This window comes from Abramis brama, assembly GCF_963993115.1.
Source record: "Abramis brama genome assembly, chromosome: 1".
Lineage (NCBI taxonomy): Eukaryota > Metazoa > Chordata > Actinopteri > Cypriniformes > Leuciscidae > Abramis > Abramis brama.
In genome coordinates, this window is record NC_139963.1 from 17,671,498 (window position 1) to 17,691,929 (window position 20,432).

At 37.3% G+C, this 20,432-nt stretch overlaps 1 protein-coding gene across 1 annotated transcript in view; it reads left to right on the plus strand.

The window, feature by feature from the left end:
- Positions 1-255: 255 nt before the first annotated feature.
- gcgra (glucagon receptor a) overlaps positions 256-20,432 on the plus strand; it is a 69,767-nt gene continuing 49,590 nt past the window's right edge. The window contains exon 1 of the mRNA XM_084123551.1: positions 256-531. The gene's annotated coding sequence lies outside the window, so the exon portion shown is untranslated. The remainder of the gene's footprint in view (positions 532-20,432) is intronic.

A 20,432-nucleotide genomic window follows, 5' to 3' on the forward strand; every position in this document is an offset into this window, starting at 1 on the left:
AAACAAGATTATGTTTCATTAAAAAAAAAAAAACTGTCTAGTAAACATGTTTTAGTAGCTACTTGGAAGAGAGAAAAAAACACAAAACAAGTAGTGTATATAAAATAAAAGTATAGACCTATGTCATATTAAGTATCATATTTGTAGAATACATTCGTCTCATTGCCTGTATTTGATGCTGTCCTTTAATTAACTGTAATTCAGTTAGCAGTGGTCGCTGCATGGGCTGAGTGTTGACGTCAGGCTGATGATGATGATGATGATGTTGCAGACACGCGCTCCGCAGCTTCACTTTGAGCGCTTCATTCTGCTCGTGCGCTGGAACTATGTGTGTGTGTGCGCGCGCGTGCGTGTCACCATAGATCAAACCTGAAGAGCAGACTGATATTCTCCAACGGATTCATCTCGCATCAATCCATTCAGGATTGGATTACGTGTTTAATCCTGCGCTGGGATTCAGTTTTGTTCATCTGAAGATGCCCGCTTGTGGATCGCAGATTGGGGACTTTCGCAGAATTAAACGAGCTAAAGGTAAAACACTTTTGATTTATTCCTCATCTGTGACCTTTGCGAGTAGTTTAAGTTTTGTCCTGGATAGTTAGGCTATACTACACAAAGTTGCATCTTTTGCTTTGTGTTTCAGAGAAAGGGAAGTTGAAGTTCAGTCAAAGCAACATTTGTAGCTCTTATAGGTTATCGATATCATATGCGCATATTAACATAAAACTGTTATATTTGGTGGAGAAAAATAAGTAGCCTATCACCTAAAAAAAAAAAAAAAAAAAAAAAAAATCTATCGGTTTAATGTAGGTTACTCTTGCGAAAGACAACTTAAAAACAGGCTGTCTGGTTGCTTAACTCATTCTTATCATGCAGGAGATTGTGATAGGACAAAACAGCTAAGTTATGTAACCATATAGACTACCCAGAGAAAACAATATCCTAATATAATATTTCCTGAATAATGTTTTTTTGTGTGTGTGTGTGTGTGTGTGTGTGTGTGTGTGTGTGTGTGTGCGTCGTATGCGCAAAAGACTAACTTTCACACGTCTGTTTTGCATGTTGGCCTACACTAAATGAAAGAAAATAAATTAAATTCTAAAGTTGTTAATTAGATACAGATTATATCCCATTTAATTGAATCCACGGGCACCCCTGAGGCTGACAAAAAATGAGAGAGGCATTTTCGAGTAAATAACCAGCTTAGCAAATAATCACCAAAGACGCGAAGCGCGAGCTGGAATGACTGAGGGATCAGTTGCAGTTTAAATGTGGCGATATTTAGCCAAAGAAAAAAAAAATCTGCAAGTGATCCCTCAATTATTCCAGCTCGCGCTTAATTCGCGTCTTTGGTGATTATTTGCTAAGATGGTTATTTACTCGAAAATGCCTCTCTCATTTTTTTGTACTGTAGTTTAGCTGATTGCTAAAACTCATTCCTACTGAAATGTTTCTTCATCGATTTGTACTGGAAACGATAGGCTGTCACTACAGAAGTTTCCACGGTTGTGGTTGCGTTTTGCTGGTAGGCTATTCGTTCAGTTCATGATCTCTTCTGTCAGTTGGTGAAGCAGTCTTCACACACATGCACTTCAACTGTCTAGGAGAGTTTATCTCTCATCCATCTTTGATAGCAATGGAAAAGCATATGAAGCACCACCACTATAAAGCTAAAATATAGTCTACATGGTTCGGCTGCAGGTAATTACATCTGAGCAGCTTTTCAGTACCACAACAGTCATTAACAAGACATTGAATAATTTACATGTCAGACAATTTGGCCATTTTATATATGGGTCAATGAAAAAAAGTTCCAAAAGAAACATAAATTTTGCTTGTCACCAATCAATGCACAGACCCCACAAGCCTTCAGATTTCAAATGATTTTTTTTTTTTTTTTTTTGTAATGCTCTGAACAGCGTGGAATGGACTTGAGGACAATTCGGAGCAGAAAATTCGAAACCATTGTTTTCTGTGCTACCAATCGGGTTCTGTCGCTCAGTTATCTGTGCCCAGCTATGACTTCAGAGGCCTTCTTAAAATAAAACCTGCCACACCACAGAGCACCACTCAGATAATTTTTACATTTTCCCAAATAGTTTACTTTTTCAGTTTGTGCTGTTACACTTATTTTATACAGCCACCTGGAAACTTACTGAAGTGCAAAAATATTTGTATGTAAGTTTTGTCTGTAATGTGAGTAGATTTTTTGTAGTAGTACTGTTTTGAACTTGAGCTCATCCGAACAACACATTCTATGTGCAAGACCTGCACTTTGTCCTAATTGTGACACAATGTGGCATGTGCACAATGTGGTACTTCTTGTCCAATGTGCGACCTCCTTTAAAGGAACAGTTCGCCTAAAAATACAAAGTTCTGTCATGAAACTCTAGATGGCGCAGGCTGATAGGTCCTTAACTCAATCTGCAATAATCACATCATCTCTATAATAGGGCACAGCTGATTGGTTCCTGCCGTATCAGTAGCCAATGAGCTCGCTGTTCAACCTTCAAATACTTGGTCTGCATTTGATGTAGCAGTTTCAGCATGCTTTCAGAAACCCCCCCACCTTCCCCATCTCCACCTGTATAGTTCTGCTATACGGGTAAGTGTGACATATTGTACAGCAGCAGCATGTCTTACTTGCTCACAGCTGTGTTTTTTTGTGTGTATTAGCAGTAGCAAGTCCCATATTTGCTCTGCAGCAGCAGCAATGTACAAAAGCAGCAGCAAATCTATTCCGCCAAGACCAAACATATTAATATTGTCATATCCATTGCCATGCCAAATACTCTGAGAGTTGTCATGACAGAAATTAAATGTGTGCCATAATTTACTAACTAGACTTTGTTGCATGCAGAACAAAAAAGATGACAGAGGCCTGTCAAAACTTAACGATGAACACAAAAGATGATATTTGGAAGAATGTTTAACTGTTTTTGTCCATATAATGAAAGTAAATTGGGTCCAAACTACAATCAACTTGGATGTTTAAGTAATTTCACCTTAAATTACATTAAACTGACTTTAAAAAAAAAATTTTTTAAAACTTTTTTTTTTTAAATGTGAAAATTGCTTAACTTATTTGATGATTAAAAGCAATGTAAAAACATATGCTGTCATAACTTAATGATAATATAATTTAAAAAAAAAATATATGATCAAAAAGTTACGACAACCTTTTTTTTTTTTTTTTTTTTTTACATTGCTTTAACTCATCAAGATAATTTCAGGAATTTTCAACTGTTTTTTATAAGTTATACATGATTCAACAAATTTTTAAGTCAGTTTAATGTAATTTAAGTTGAAATGACTTAAACATCCAAGTTGATTGTACTTAAAAATTTAAGGCAGCAACTTTTTTTAACAGTGTATGGACTGAAAAAAAAAAAAACACTTATGACTCCTTCTGGAGCTGAATGCACATGAAGAAAAGATGGCACCGTCCCAGTCGCGTTCTTTCTGGGAATGCTAATGGTTAGCTCTCTCCATGTATTATAGACTTTCTTGTTTAAAACCAGCCTAATTGAGCGGATAACCAGTCAAGCTGGCATCACTGGTTGCTTCCACGTCATGTGTATCTGGGCTCAACATCTGCTTTGTCACTGTTGGAGGGAAGTGTGAGGAAAAAAAAAAAAAAATCAGAATTATCTATGAGAAGTTTACACATGTTTACTATGTTTGCAATGCAAACATAAACCCATCCAGATTGTTTTAATGCTTGAGGAGACATGAAGTGGCCGTGAACCATTAATGCACTTAGACATTTATAGGTTTTTCTACCGGCTACAACATCACACAGAAGCTGTTACAAGCCAAGATAGCATTTCATAACAAGCAATTAAGTACTAGAGAAAAGGTCTTTCGGATCATATAAACCTCAAGGCATGCTATCCTTGAATAATTTTCAGCAATTTACATTTTATTTAAATTCACAAGCTGGGATAGTGACAATATGTGACAACAATTTTGTGTTGTTTCACTCTCATATTAATTTTCTCATTGAAAACCAGACCTCTTTCTTATGAATTTTGCTTATATAGACCTTCAGGACAAGTTACATCTTGCATATGCATCACTTGCTGTGGCTGAACATGAAGGCTGAGTCTCCTACATGGTCTAATGATGAAAACGTGTGTAACTGGGGAACTTTCGGTTGTTCTTTAAATGGAAACCTCAAGAGACTACAGACATAAATTTCTTCACATGCCCTGATGGCGCCATCCTTTTTCATGGGCGTAGGAGTCATTTTTAATTTCTTGGCTTTGCCTAATTTAGTGAACAAATGCTTTTTATTTAATAATGACGTCCAAAAAAGTTCCAAAAGCCAAAAGTAAACCCAGGGCTTCAGACTAACACATGATAGCGATGGCATCAGCGCAACCAAGTATACAGACATGAGACGGAGACAACACACAATTGTCGTGCACATAACTGGTTGGAGCTGCTCTGTTCATTTTGGTTGCGATCTTCGTCCTAATTGGGGATGTTCGGCTTTTGGTGTTTCCATCGAACCAATTTAATTATTTATACTTGTAGGTAGATTTGCATCATGTTATGGCATTAACGTACAAAGCCCCATTAATGTACTATGTAATTCATGTCTAGCGATGCCCCTGGCTGAAATAAATAAATTATGAATTCCAGTAATGTAGAAAGTGTAAGCTTGTCCAATCAATGAAATGCATATTTTTTCAGACTTTTAAGTAGGGACTAAGGAGTTAGTGCTTGGACATAAGAAAATTAATCATTTATTAATTTAGCCCATACATTTATTATAGGATTTGTTCACAAGAAGTCTGAAGGCATGGATGCAAAGTGTTGAAAACACAGTGGTTGTGGGAGTTATAAGAATAGTTCATGTTTTAATCAATATCTGTGCCTCTATTCCTGGAGTAGAGATGCCTTAAGGTCCTTGCACACTGACTCAGAAATTCTCGTCCGAAATTTTCACACGTTAAAAAATAAATACAACCTCACATTGTGTCAATCACATTTACACCCTGCCTCCGAAACTTTAGTCCGTCATAAAAAAAATCGTATCGTAATCGTTTTTCACATCCGTAGCAAGTATTTTGAATGCTGTTTTGACAATTCAGAGCCACCGAATGACAAATAAAAAAAAACGCATACGAAAATTTCGGACTCAGTGTGCAAGGACCTTTAAGCTGGGTTGTACTATTTTGTACGATTTTGCATGATTTGGCCATCTGAGACCAATTTTGTGAATCCTAAAGGATTCCTCAGATCCTGAGGCCAAAATCTGAAGTCTTTGATTGTTAGCTTGACAACAACAACAAACCACCACTTGCTCCACACACGTCGTCTTCGTTTTTTCCCAGTTTAGTTTTTTCCAAAAGAAGTCATGATCAAAATTAACTCTAGAAATAGTTTTTGCTTGCTAGCCACCATTTCAATCCCGTATGTAAATGCACACATCACTGAACATGTCATGGATTGATGATATAAAACTCCATACGAGTCTTCTTGTGTGCATCTGTTTGTAATGCGTCTTGACTGCTGTACGGTCTGACATTAATGACAACACAGTGTGACATGGCTTACAGCCGGGATCGTACAGTCTGACAAGCAACAGTCGGAAATGACTATCGTAAAGTGTGCACCCCGGCTTTAGGCTGATATATCAGTTTGTGAGGTGGGAAGCATCACATTAAGCCTGTGATGTTTCTTGTTGTTTTTCACCTTTCTGAAGGCAGTTTTCTCATTGCTACCAGCCTATGCATAATATCTAGGGTATTTTTAGTTCTCCCATTTAAGGCAGCAAAGAGGATATTTTAAAAAGATCTTTCCATGTCTGAATCATAGGACCAAATCAGGTAACACAGCAAAGGGGAAGAGGGGAAGATTTTACCCTTTGTGCCATATATTCTGTCCAGACACTGTTCATTTTCCTATTACAGAATGTCAAATACACAAAGAAAAATGTCATAGTGGTGTTCACTTCAGATTGCACTCAATTCTGATTTGGAATGAAAAGGACTATCATCGTGAGATCTTGTTGTAATGCTAAAGTGTATTCTTTACTGATCTGAACTCATTCTAGACTCCAATTTTAATCAGATTTCAATTTACATACTATGTTTTTTTTGTTTTTGTTTTTCTGTGTAATATAAGTAATATGCAAAAAACAAAAAAATCATATAAATAGTTCCTGTTTGTCTGAACACAGCCTAAAAACAGAACATGACACAGTACTCAATTTAGTCTCAGATTTTCAACCCTGGTTAGTTGGAAAAACAATCTGATTTAATCTTGCCAGATTGAAAAAGGGCTTGTCATTTTTGTGTGCAGTATGTTTGTGGCATTGGGACAAACGTTACTAACTAGGGTGGACCTCACTGCTGTTAAAACAGTTTAATCATTCGATTGAAATTGGGTGTAACATGGTGTTGCGAGAGGTTGTTAGCACCAGTTGTCCTATGGGGTCTACAGCATATAGGGGTTCACAAGTTCACCTAGAGTTTCATTACAATTTCAGTGATCACACGTGCTGCAGCACACACACCCTGTGATAATTACAGCATCATGTTTCCCAGTGTTCATGTGTGCTCTATGTGTACTTATAGGTATTCAACAAGTACAAACAGTGCCTGAGAGCTGTAGGAAACAATAACCCTTCACTTACTGAATTAGCATTGACTTCTCTGTTTTTAACCAGCTCAAATTTTATTGCCAATCATTCCTGCTTTCCTTCTTGTGGTGTGTTAAACGGATCAGCTCTGAGTTTATTAAATCTGTCCAAGTACATGAAACACTGCGCATGAAGCTAGATGCTGGTCAGGGCTCATTTAATAAAACGTTCTCAAACACACATGCTCTTTATCTCCCTGTGAAATCACATTACCGCTGTCATTTGTCCTGTGGACGGACAGACACTCATGACGTTAACGCAATCTGCCTCTGTCATCTGTAGCTTAATCAGTCTTAACCAGGCGTGACGCGACAAGTGTTCAGCTACAAGTGATTCATCCATCCAAACTGAAAGCGAGTATGCAGAGATGACACTATCAGAGCTGAACAGGACTTGTCTGATGTTTAATGTACAGATACGTGGAGTTGGATTTTAGATGTAATAATAATAAAAAATAATGATATACAGTTGTATGTTGTTTTATATTCCGCCTCTATTGACTTGGCGAATTAAGGATTTTTCCAGAACTGAAATGTATAAGTAACTAAATAACTGTGTCTTCAAGTTTTTGTGTCAGTTTGACATAGAGATGGAGGCTCATTATGTATGTCATGGTGTAGGTCAGATCAGAGTAGACCAATCACAACTGACTGAGCCATCTGACCAATCAGAGCAGAGTAGACCAATCACAACTGACTGAGCCATCTGACCAATCAGAGCAGAGTAGGCCAATCACAACAGACTGAGCCATCTGACCAATCAGAGCAGAGTAGACCAATCACAACTGACTGAGCCATCTGACCAATCAGAGCAGAGTAGATCAATCACAACTGACTGAGCCATCTGACCAATCAGAGAAAAGAAGACCAATCACAACTGACTGAGCCATCTGACCAATCAGAGCAGAGTAGACCAATCACAACTGACTGAGCCATCTGACCAATCAGAGCAGAGTAGATCAATCACAACTGACTGAGCCATCTGACCAATCAGAGAAAAGAAGACCAATCACAACTGACTGGGCCATCTGACCAATCAGAGCAGAGTAGACCAATCACAACTGACTGAGCCATCTGACCAATCAGAGCAGAGTAGGCCAATCACAACAGACTGAGCCATCTGACCAATCAGAGCAGAGTAGACCAATAACAACTGATTGGGGCATCTGACCAATCAGAGCAGAGTAGACCAATCACAACAGACTGGGTCATCTAACCAATAAGAGCAGAGTAGACCAATCACAACAGACTGGGTCATCTAACCAATAAGAGCAGAGTAGACCAATCACAACAGACTGGGTCATCTGACCAATCAGAGCAGAGTAGACCAGTCACAACAGACTGAGTCATCTGACCAATCAGAGCAGAGGAAGCTCTCAGAAAGGAGGGATTTTGAGACTGAATCCTTTATTAAACCATTTCAGTCACTGTGAGAAATGAGGTGATGCTGTATATTTATATTTTGAGAAAATGAAAGTGTTTTTTGACCTTGGATGCATGTAAACCTGTTGTTTTGGAGACCTCCGAATTATTTATTTAAAATAGCATAATAGGAACACTTTAAGGAAAACAGCTAAAAGCCCATTACAACAAAAATGTATTTTTAATAAAAATGCAAATTTATACTGTCAAGATCATGGAAGAGTTAACACACGATTTTGTTCATCAGAGCTCTGCACAGACTCAGGAACTGTTTGCTCACAAGGTTTGAGTCTGATTTCTGACTCGGGTCACGTCCTGATCTCTCGCTCTAATTTCCTATAAATAATGTAAAAAATTCCCAAGAATAAAAAAAATAGACAATTTGTTTAAAGAAAAAATGATAGCTAAACTACGTAGCACCAGTGGCTGATCCTGACAGTATAGAGGCTCAAATATTGTTCAGCATCCTTTGCATCAGTTTCAATAGATTATCCTGCTTTCTTGCAGCCTCCCGTCTCTGTGAAAATTAATTGTGTTTTGATTGCATCCATAACCATGTCATAGTAATCATCCTCTCCTGAAATGCATGTTATCCGTGTCTGGAAGCGACAGCGGTGGCCCGCTATACATTTCAGTGAAATCACTGAAATACTGATGCAATTTTGACTTATTAAAATAAAAGATATATGAGGGTGGACTAGAACTCATTTCTCAAAATCTAATTAATGTTGTACTGTAAGTCCTCAAATGACATAAAAAAAAAACATTAAAAATAAGATATTACCTTAGTTTCTCACCAAGAGAAACTTAATTGTTTCTATTAAAAATCTAAACCAGTTAAAGCATTCCCACAAATGGGCATGATGGGACAAATCCTCTGGGTTCAGTCACTTATATTCTCCATTTACAGGAAGCTCAAAGAGAAAAATACACAGTCCAAAAGCATCACATATTGTAGGCTCTACAGGAGTACACTGACAGCAGTTACTATCTCATCTGTCCTCAGGACACATAACATCTGTCATCATTACTGTGAACTTTTCCCAACACGTTTCATTTGTAAAGAGATTGTTGTTGCATCAATAAACACATGCCTTATGTTACAACCAAGGGGAGCTTCTGATGTAACTAAAAAGAAGACTTTCCAGTCATTATTACAATACAAACCCTGACAGTGTATCAAATTTGCAAGCTATTTCACATTCGCAGTCATGATGTGTTGAATATCAGTGTGTGACTGATTCGGGTGCAGGTAATCAAACCATCATGACATCCAGAACAACATCACCATTGCAAGTGTGAGATTACTCTTATACAGAGGTTTTATCAACTCTGGTGTTTCGCGAGTTTTGTCAAGACAAGTCACCTTCATTTAAACAGCGCTTTTAACAATATGGTTTCAAAGCAGCTTTACAGTGATAATAGGAAATGAAAGTAACAGAGATTGTTTTGGCTTTACAGCAGCTCTAGAATAAAGTTATTGTCCAGCTAAAGTTAGTTTTGATTGATTCACTTCCGCTGCAAAGATCATTAGTTATTAACTTTGGGGCCGCTAACACGACACCGTTCTAACAGAAAACCCTTAACTCGCTCCGGCCCGCTCATCCACACAACAACAGTGCCTGGTGGCTCGAGAACGCAAACCTTGAAATGTGACCCTGGATCACAAAACCAGTCACAAGTAGCACGCGTATATTTGTGGCAATAGCCAACAATACATTGTATACATTATCGTTTTTTTCTTTTATGCCAAAAATCATTAGGCTATTAAGTAAAGATCATGTTCCATGAAGATATTTTGTAAATTACCGTAAAAAGGTCCTACCGTAAATATATAAAACATTTATTTTTGTGAGTGAATGCAGCAAAATCACGAACATAAATGGACAAATTGAAAGGCGATTTTCTCAATGAAATGAAAGGCGACCCTCAAATTCCAGATTTTCTATGTAAAAAAATGTACCCATGTGACTGGTTTTGTGGTCCAGGGTCACAAATAGGTTCCAAGGTGCAAGCCATGAAAAAAACAAACAATTTTTGTGATAATTTGTTTTTGTCATTTTGTGATACAAGAGTCTAAAGAAACTAATTTTAAAATGAATGCTGAACGGATGTGCAAGAGGTACAAGGTAATCCCACTTTTGGCTAGCACACTCACGTACCAATGTCTGTCGTTCAGCATAAACATCACATAACCTAATGGATGTTCATGACCCCAGCTTCTCCTGACATGGTTTGTGCACTAAGAGCCACTGGCACCAAAGTCTGTTTCGAGGAAATTCAGTTAATTCGCAGCCATATTTACCACAGAAATCCTGAAATCAATCAAATTTGACATGAACTGACCGATAGATGTTGTTTGCTCTCCTTACAAAGCATAGTATTTCAGGTTAGTCCAGCCAATGAGCATGTGCAGGACACTGACTGTTTCTGGCAACCAGATATTCTAACAGCACCTTCAGTGACGCAATTACTTCACCCATTTATAGTAATATGAGTGCACCATCTTATATAGTCTTTGCTGGTGCTGACAGACAGTAAACTTCCTGAGTACTGAAGACGTGAACAACAGAAGAGTTCTCTGACAATTTTATTTTCATAGTTGTTGCAAAAGTGTTATAAGTCAGAGTATTTGTTAAATACTTTTTCTTTTGTTAAAAGTAACTTTCACAACAAAAATGCCAGCCTGGTCTCAATGTTTATACGTAGGAATTAATACGTAACACTGACAGGAAAAAGCAACATACATTTGGATTGATTCTGAAATGTACAATAGCCCAGATCCGGCCCACATCTGGTACATGTGGATTCAACACGCACCAGATTTGGGCCTGATCTGGGCCGACACTATGTTGCTGTCTGGGAGACAATTTTAAAATGACAATAATTTCAGTACCTTACTTTAGAGCCACTAATTCCATTCCCACTTTTAAACCAAACCATAACCATTTCTTAAAATACATACAATATTAAGAAAAAAAATGCAACAGACATGTGTAATCAAATCAGAAAAAGCAGTATAAACGTAGACCAAATGACAATGTGTTTCATTCAAAGTGCTCTTTGGTAGTATTACAATAGTTTTGAATGAGGTACAGAGTAAAATGTAAGATGATAATCGTTGAAAATCTTATCCGGATCCACTCCGTGAAGGCATACATCACCCAAAACATGGCATGTCGCAGTCAGGGACAAAGAAATCGAGAGCCAGCGATCATTGCTATCTCTAAAGTGAAACCAACGCTTCTTGAAGATGGAGACGAAGATTCTTGAATAAAGGCATGAATTTGGTTCTGTTCCACACACAACGCAATTATGTGATTACAGCGTAATAATTCATTTTATGATCAAATTAAAGGTCATTTGTGGTGCATTTTATGGCCATTTATTTGGTCATGGGCCATGGCTAAACGATTTCAGATTTATTTTTAGATTTTAAAGTGTAGTGTTGTAAAATGATGCGATCCTTTCTGTAGTCACACAGAACAGAATGAAATGTTATCATTTCAAATGAAGTGAATGAGGCAACTTTGATCATAAATACAAAATAATCAACCCATTAATTCCGTCAATGAAATATTCATAGAATAAAAAAGGATTTTAAGCATTCGTTAAGCATCTGTAAAGTTGTTCATGAATTATTTACATTTAAGATGCTGTCAGTACGGCAATATTGCACATTGTAATGCCTATGCACAATAATACAGTGCATGTACGGCTCTATAAAGGGTAAGTGTTGTTTTATTAGGATCATATCTTGCCTTGAGGGAGTGACTGGACCGTTTACAGCTATAATGATTTTATGAGACACACTGTAACACTGTAAAATGTATGCTTTTATTTTTTTAGGTCACACTTTATATTAGGTGTGCCTATTGTGTTGATGTTCTGCTGTAAAACACTAGTGCTGCTATTGAGATGGGATATAAGGTTCGAGAGGTTTGGTGGTATGGGTTGGTTTAACGGTGGGTTAAGGGGTGAAGGAAGAGTGTAATTAAATAATTATAACTGTGTAATTATCGATGTAATTACAGAAATGAATTACAGCTAATTACATTTAGGTATTATTTTTAAATGTAAGGACAATGTAAAATCACGTATGTACGATTGCACAGTGTTTACAGTGCATTGTATCCTTTGAATGATTTAAATGTTAGTACATAGACACTTAATAAAAACTGGGACCATTCTTTCTATTGAGAACAAGATGTTTTGATGAACCATCATGCACCTCTTTCTATACAACATCAGTTCATAGTAACCGCAGGCTGTCAATCTTGAAAAAATGCCATTATATCACAAAAGTATTCCATATGACCTGTATGATAGGCTGAGATTTAAGTCATTATTTAATTTTGGGTGAACTATTACTTTAAGCATGACTTCACCCTGCCATTTTATTTCATCTTCAAATTGTAAATGCTTAAAACATTGAAAATGATGGAGCCGTGGTCTTGTTTTGAGTTCATGTACGGCACTTTTACGAAATGCCAAAATACTTGATAAATTGTAAGCCATTGTTTTTTTGTTTTTTAAATAATTGAACCCATTATTCATGAACAGCTTGATGAATAACAGTCTTTGGCTCAAATTAATTACCTGTGCATTTAATTGTGTGCGAACCTGTCAATGCACCGGAGCTCTTGCACAAACTGAAGTGTTTCTGTCATCGCGCGTGGCATTTATTCAGTTAAATTGGACTTCCATGAGTGGCACTCAGCAAAAGGCTGACAAACATCACGGTGACTTGCGTCATCAGAGTGGGCTCCTGGTGTCCGTGTGTTTAGCGTGTTCTGTGTTATTGTGTAAACAAACAGAAAGAGCTGACCTTGATCTATGCCCTACGTGCTGACGGTTGAACCCTGATCTACTGGACTCAAACACACTCTCTATGTACAGAGGCTTCCTCTGCCCTCTGCTATACTGGTTTCTTGTTTAGAGTTTCATAGAGTTGCACACTGACACCAAACGTGCTTGAAATGTGACGAGATGTACTAGACCTTCCATTCATTCTCATTGTCAAATCAAGTGCTGTAAGTTGTCATATGGAGACACTTTTTTTCAATGCTTGGATCCTTCTGAAGTTTGTACAGAGACGCAAACAAGCTGTTTAAACTGGACGCGTCAAAGCAAACGTTCTTCCACTCTTCCATTTGTCCTGTTGTCGGAAGACTTAAGTGCGTGGAGTATGTCAGCAACTGAACGCACATCTGGATAATGTATCCACTGATTATAATAGTTTCTGCTTTTGACGCGACGATGCTCACATCCAGTTTAGTCACGAATGTTGAGTCTATGGTGTGATGATGTATAACTATTCATCGATATCTTGCTCTGGAGGCTGTCAAACGCAAATGTGTTTGCCTGTGTGACATCACAGATCCCATAATATCAAAACGAGCCGTTTTTGGATTAATGAATTAATTCTTTGTTTATAATGGGGAAGACATTTAAGCTATGAAACTTGCAGGATGTTTTAATGGTACAATAACCTATATGTATGTCAAAAAAGATGTCGATATATGTCAAGGCAAATATAATTTCTCATGTCATTACCCCTTTAAAAGGCATCAAATGTAAAATAAAGGTCAGCAGAAAAAAAGCTTTACTTAAGCATTTAAAAAAAAAGTAAAATAAAAGTATAAAATAGCACACAACAACAAGAATTATAAATTATTATTATTATTATTATTATTATAAATATATTGATATAATCAATCCTTGGTATGTCCCCTCCACTTTCAAGTTGTTTGCACACGTCTGCACAGATCAAACAAATCTATGGCATCTGCATTTAACAGCATGATGAGAATGAGACAGGTTGGTACAGTTATTATTCTTTGTTGAATAACTCTGGTGGAATAAACATTAAGATAATCCTACTAGGTGCAAATTGAACTCACTTCTGATTTAAAAATTAAATCCTGTCAATTCAAGCTTTCATTCAGGAGCGAGTTTAATAAACTGTATTTCTTAGACACACACTTCCTGTGGTCCAGCCTCTCTGTTGAATGCACTGAAATTTGTTACGTTTTTATAATCAATCATAAGACGCCACACAAAATGTTTGCATGCTGGGTTAATTGCGTGAGGGTATTAAAGCTGGAGGTGTTGTGAACTAAAATGAATAAATATGAATGAATGAGGCACAGATTTGCTCAGTGCAGACTATAGAGCAGAACACACACACTGTGATCTGGATCTGTAATCTGATGGCTTGGGTGGTGGTTTAGGGGAAAGGCAAATGAGAGGAAAGGTTGATTTCTTTCTTTCTTTCTTTCTTTCTTTCTTTCTTTCTTTCTTTCTTTCTTTCTTTCTTTCAATATTTATCAAAACTTGTTGTCTGAGACATTTTTTATTATATTTATGTACCAAAAAGAAATTATTATTATATTAGTTTCTCATTTTTATGTACAGTATGTCAGGAGTCTTCAAATAGCAGACCGCAGTCCGGTTCCGGACCCTGGCTTGGCAGGGCCGCGAGATATAATGACAACAGTAGCACCATTTTACCGTTTCTACAGTTTAAAGTGAGCAGCGTGTCAAAACAACAGAGCGGTTCACACCACAAGTTCTCATGGTAATTTTAATCTTTTGGGACTATATCCTCTAATATTTTTATCTAGAGCCAAACACACTTAATTCAAGCCCTTCTGGTTCCGTGAATGTTGCTTCTCTCTCCCGCTAAAGACACTAAAGCGCCACTTTAAGAGCTGCATATGCAGATGATGCTGTTATTTTAACAAAAGGAGGTCAAACCGCCTAGTTTGCTTAAAATAAGGGCAGCATTTCTCACACCATCTTTCTATTTACCTCACATTTCTGAGATTCCTGCATACATTAGAGGAGAACTTTGTTATGGTTGATTGCATTCAGTCCTTTCTTCTTTCTCTCATTCTTACTATGTGTGTCTAGCTCTGTCATATTTTTCCAGACTTGCTCTGGAATACATCCCGAATTATCATAAATGAATGCAAACACGTTTCACTGTCACACTAGCTTATTACGCTTCACGTTTCATGTCAGACTGGCCATCTTTGGACTGTCGCCCCTAGTGGAAGTGTGCTCATCCATCCATGTGAAGGATGGTCGGCTCACCTAGGCAAGAGTTTCGCCATCAGCAATCTTTCTTATTACAGTGTAATGTAATCGCAGTTGTTTTTGAGAAACTGAAGCCATCCTCAACAAGCAACGCCATGCCAAGAGGATATTTATACAATTATACATTTAAAAAAAATGCATGTTAAAAACAAATATGAAGACTGTAATGATGCTGAAAATTAAGCATCGCCATCACTAATGGAACAATAAAACATTTTAACATATATCACAAGAGAAAAAGTCATTTAAATTGGTCATTTAAATGCAGGATAAATCCGTGAGACAGAAGTACCAGGCGGAAAACTGCACAGAACACAAGACCAGACAGAGAACCAGCAAACAACAATCTGACACTGAACATGACAAACACAGCACTACATATAGGACTCATAAACGAGGCACACCTGCGACCGATCTGATTGCTCGTCAGCACAGCTGATGCTGATAGGCAATCAGATCAGAGCAGTACACACAGAATGAACAAGCAAACCCGCGGACCGTGACAATAAGAGACCCCAAACTTTTTAACTGTAGTGTGTTCCCATGGAGTTGAACTTATGACATTGGTGTTGTTATCATTATGCTTTAGTTGATCCATAGCTTCAGTGTATGTAACCAAATGGGACATTTACAGTAAATAAACAATCATTGGAAGCTAAGCGGGTAAGAAGCTAACCTGATCTGACCTGTCACTTTTTGTCCCCATTTATTTCTTAAATTCCTTAATGCCCTTCAAGCTCAGTGGAGCTTTCAAGGTTCACTCAGATTTGGGTGCGATGAATAATAAATACTGGTTGACTTCAGTGATGGAGTGATGCTGTATAGTCCCAGTAAAGTACAGCAGATAGTGTCCTATGATTGTATCCTTAAATGTATCTTGTTATTTGAACTTAGAGTATTGTTTTTCCTTGCTTTGCATGACCTTGTCAGAAAATTCCTCAATTTCTTGATCACAAACCCTCAAGAACCATTAGGTTAAAAGAAGGTTGCGCTGCCATAGTCCTCTACCTTTATTAAAGGAAAATTCCATTCTCAGTTGCTTTTAGCACTAGTTTGTGCTTGGGGGAGATAAATTACATGATGGCTGGGAAGATAACGTTGCTTAGCTGCATGGCTGGATGCTTAACTTGATAAATCCATTATTTATGTTCTGAGGCGCTTGTATGCCAGCTTCTGAAAACTTCATTGGAGAGACACGGCGCAGTGTCACCCTAAACTATGCTTCTCTCCAAAACATTTGGGAACAAATGAGACCTTCCTCTCTGCACAAAATAAGACTGGAAGTTCAAGAGCCCCCGGGCAATTTGATGTGGTTTACATAAGTGCGTGTGTGAGAGCATCTGGCAGGGCATATGGGAGCATGTCTTTAAAAAAGTGGAAGTGTGATTCAGGGAAACACAAAATGAGAAAGACAGGAGAGGAGAACCCACTTACAAAGAAAAGAAAAAATGAAACAAAAAGCAGAGGAAGCAATTGTATTATTCCACAGAAGTGTAAGTGAGAGATCCAAATGGGAATTTAGATATTCCAGTCAATGGGAGCTCTGGGCATGTCAGACAGTTCAAGGCCCTGAAACCTCCTCTTTACATGTCAATGCAGGGTGATTTACAAAGACTTCAGGAGCACAAGGAGTGCATATACAGAGCCTTTAGTCCATCTTTCCCTGAAAAATGTTGTTGATTAGGGGTGTACTGTGTTCCCAGCAGGCAATTTTGCGTTTAAAATACGTCTAATAGCCGTCCAAACACTGCCCTGACGTCTGTCAGTGAAAATATAAACATAGCACACTACTGTTAAAATATAAATACTTTACATGTGCTTTAGTATGTTAGTCAACACATCGAAAAGTGTACTTTAAAGCATGACAAAAGAATATTAAAACAATGATTTCAAATGTATTTTAAAGTAAAACCTTTGATTTGACATTATTACAAAGTGCACTTTTTAAAAGACTAAGAAACATGCAACTCTTTTTAAATACACTCATTTTTAAATAAACTTTAAAGATTTAAAGTACACTGCACATTCATTACAATTAGGCACTCTTTTTTCCACAAATAGAGACATAATAACACAGAGATCTTTTGAAGAAAAAAAAGAAAAGAAAAAAAAAAGTCCTGGCTAACTGGAAAATAAGATGTGGTTCACCTAACACCTACAGTAAGTGTTTATCTCTCTCTCTCTCTCTCTCTCTCTCTCTCTCTCTCTCTCTCTCTCTGTGTGTGCTCGTACGTGTGCTTGTACATGTATGCCGTGGCTCTGTTTCTCCAGCTGCAGAATGCAAAAACTTATTTTTATGGCCACATAATCATCATTTGGTTTCAAACATGTTACCTTTTGCCTACCAACTCTTTAAACCGCTTGTTCCACCTACAACTTCCCTTTTTTCTGGGTCTCGTTCCACTGATGGTCAGTCAGGGTGATTTCTTTGGGTCCTTGTCATCGCAGCATATCCTTATACCTGCTCTCAACTTGATGTATTCATCCCTTGATCTTGGTCTGACATTATTCCATAAATAATGTATATGGAGTGTAAAAGGTATAGTAAAAAGCTATGTCTTGTTCCTGACATACAGTACAACATAGTGCAGATATAAAAGACTGAGCTTTATTTACTGATCATTTCTTTTGTTAACTGCATGTTATTAATTATTGATTCTGATGTATTAATAACAAACACATATGGGAAAATCTTACTGGAACACCCCCAGGTTTCATTTCATGTACTTTGCATAATGAAAATGAGGCCTGTTGTTTTGCATCATCACATAATTTATTAACAGTTAGACTGATTTAACTCTTGCTATCATATTGTGTCCAGATAATCTTTGCTTACAATTTGGGAGATTTTGTTCATTCCGCATTGAAGGAGCTAAGAGCTAGATAGACAAAAAGCTTCACAGGGAACTGATTTTCCTTAAAGGGACTTTGTTCATACTCAACACAGTCACAGTCTGGGCAAGTGGCTCTGTGTTTGATGAAGACCAGTATCATTAGACACTGGAACATGGGATTACTATGGTATTTTGTTTAAAACAAGCACTGTTTAAAAAATGATGTGTCATCTGACACAAACACAGGCTGCTGGCAGCTCGGGAGCGTTGCTGTTCACTTACAGTGAGATTAGTGTTTTACTCTATACATACAGACAGAGGAAATAAGCAAGAGCAAGGTGCTATTAATGGGAACAGTTTGTTTCCCAGGCAATGCACATACTGGCTAAATGTGTAAATTACACTAGTGCAGTCAAAAAGTACCAGCCTGGTCTCATTAGAAAAACCTACATGTGGCGCCATTTTAGCAATACGCAAAATACGTTGCGTCGTGCACGTTTCACGACAGTTTCAAAGTGAAATGTCCAGTGAGTGGCACTAAAAGCGTGTTTATTTTTTCCGGAACAGATGAACGTGAATATGGAAACTTTTTATTACGTTGGAGTTTGTACGTATCACCGCAGTTTCCTATAAAGAAAATACTTTTGTGAAGTTTGGACGGAGATTGGTATTCTGGATAAGTCCTCTGCCAAATACAGGGACCTAGATTCAGATCCCAAACGTAATATATAATTTTTATTTTGAATAATCCAAGACTGCATCCAAACTTAACAGCCAGCGACATCCCAAGTGACATAAGAGGCATCAACCTGCATTACTTCTAGCTTCCTTCCCAGTAATGTTGACTGAACGCTCACTGGAGAAATCAAAGAACATTATTCTCACAGCGCTGCCAGCTTTGACCAGGTGTGAACTGACCCTCTAGAGTACATGATCACATTATCCAAATTGTTAAGCTTTTTTAGCATTGCAATTCAGTTTGCAGTTGGAATATTGTATTATTTTAAATACATTTAAGTTTATATGGCCCCGGGTCCCTGTCCAAGAACCACAGTTTGTTTGTGAGCATAATTGTTTGTGTTTTTGCATGTCATTTAATTTTGGAAGGCACCGTTTAATTTTGAAACACTGTTCAATTAAAATCCTGAGGGAGATGAAACATTGTACCTTGCAAATTTTAATCTCTTTTTCTGATAGTCTACCCAGTTAATGCTAGAAAGCATTTGCACACATCCCTCCTCTGACTATTATTGTGCATTCGGTGTCCTGAAATCCTCTTTTCCTGGCACATTCCTTGAGTGATTAGAATGATTTGATAGCGCTTCAGTATTGTGATACTCTCACCACATTCTGAATTGCTGTTTCTGTGTGAAATTTAAAGCTGAAGTGTGTCATTTTTTTGAATGTTAAAATACTTAAATACTATATCTCAGTAGACTTTTATGCAAGCTTGCTTCCGCTATGGAATAAAACAAATTTAAAAGATAACTGCGACTTTTTATCTCAAATTTCTGACATATTTTTTCAGAATTGCGAGATATAAAGTCACAATTACGAGTTAAAAAGTCAGAATTTTCTAAATATAAAGTCGCAATTGTGAGTTATAAAGTCAGAATATAAACTCGCAATTCTGACTTTTTTTCTCAGTAGCGAGTTTTTATCGCGCAATTCTGACTTTATTTCTTGCAATTCTGATTTTTTTCAAAGAATTGTGCAATATAAAGTCGCAATAATGAGTTATAAAGTCAGAATTGTGGTATACTCGCTATTACGAGAAAAAGTCAGAATTACGAGATATAAACTCGCAATTCTTTTTTCTCGCAATAGCAAGTTTATATCTCGCAATTATGACTTTTTCTCACAATCGCGAGTTTATATCTTGCAAGTCTGACATTTTTCTCGCCATTGCGAGTTTATATCTCACAATTCTGAGAAAAAAGTGAGATAATTGGAATTGTGAGATAATTTCCTTTTTTATTCCATGCCAGAAACAAGCTTCCATAGACTGTAAATCATCCATTCATAGGTGAATTTTTCTGAAAAATATAAACACTGACTGGCTCTCTTTGAGGGGCTGTTTACACAGCACCTTTTTAAACTAAAAACGTAAAACTTTTTATGCGCTTTGGCCGTTCGTTTACCCGACAACAGCGTTTTGGGTGCCTGAAAACGCAAATTTTTGAAAATGGGTTTCAAATTGCTAATTTTTGAAACCAGTCTCCGTGTAAACAACAAAAACACAAATCTCTGAAGACGATAACGTCATGCACATGCATATTACGTGTTCAGTCTATAGTGTTTCGTCGCCATCTAATGGCCTGGCAGCAGAATACAGTGTTTTTAGACGTTTTCACGGGTCCGTGTGAATGTGAATGTTTTGACAATGGTGTCGTCTGTATGCAGAAAACTCAAAGGAAAAACTAC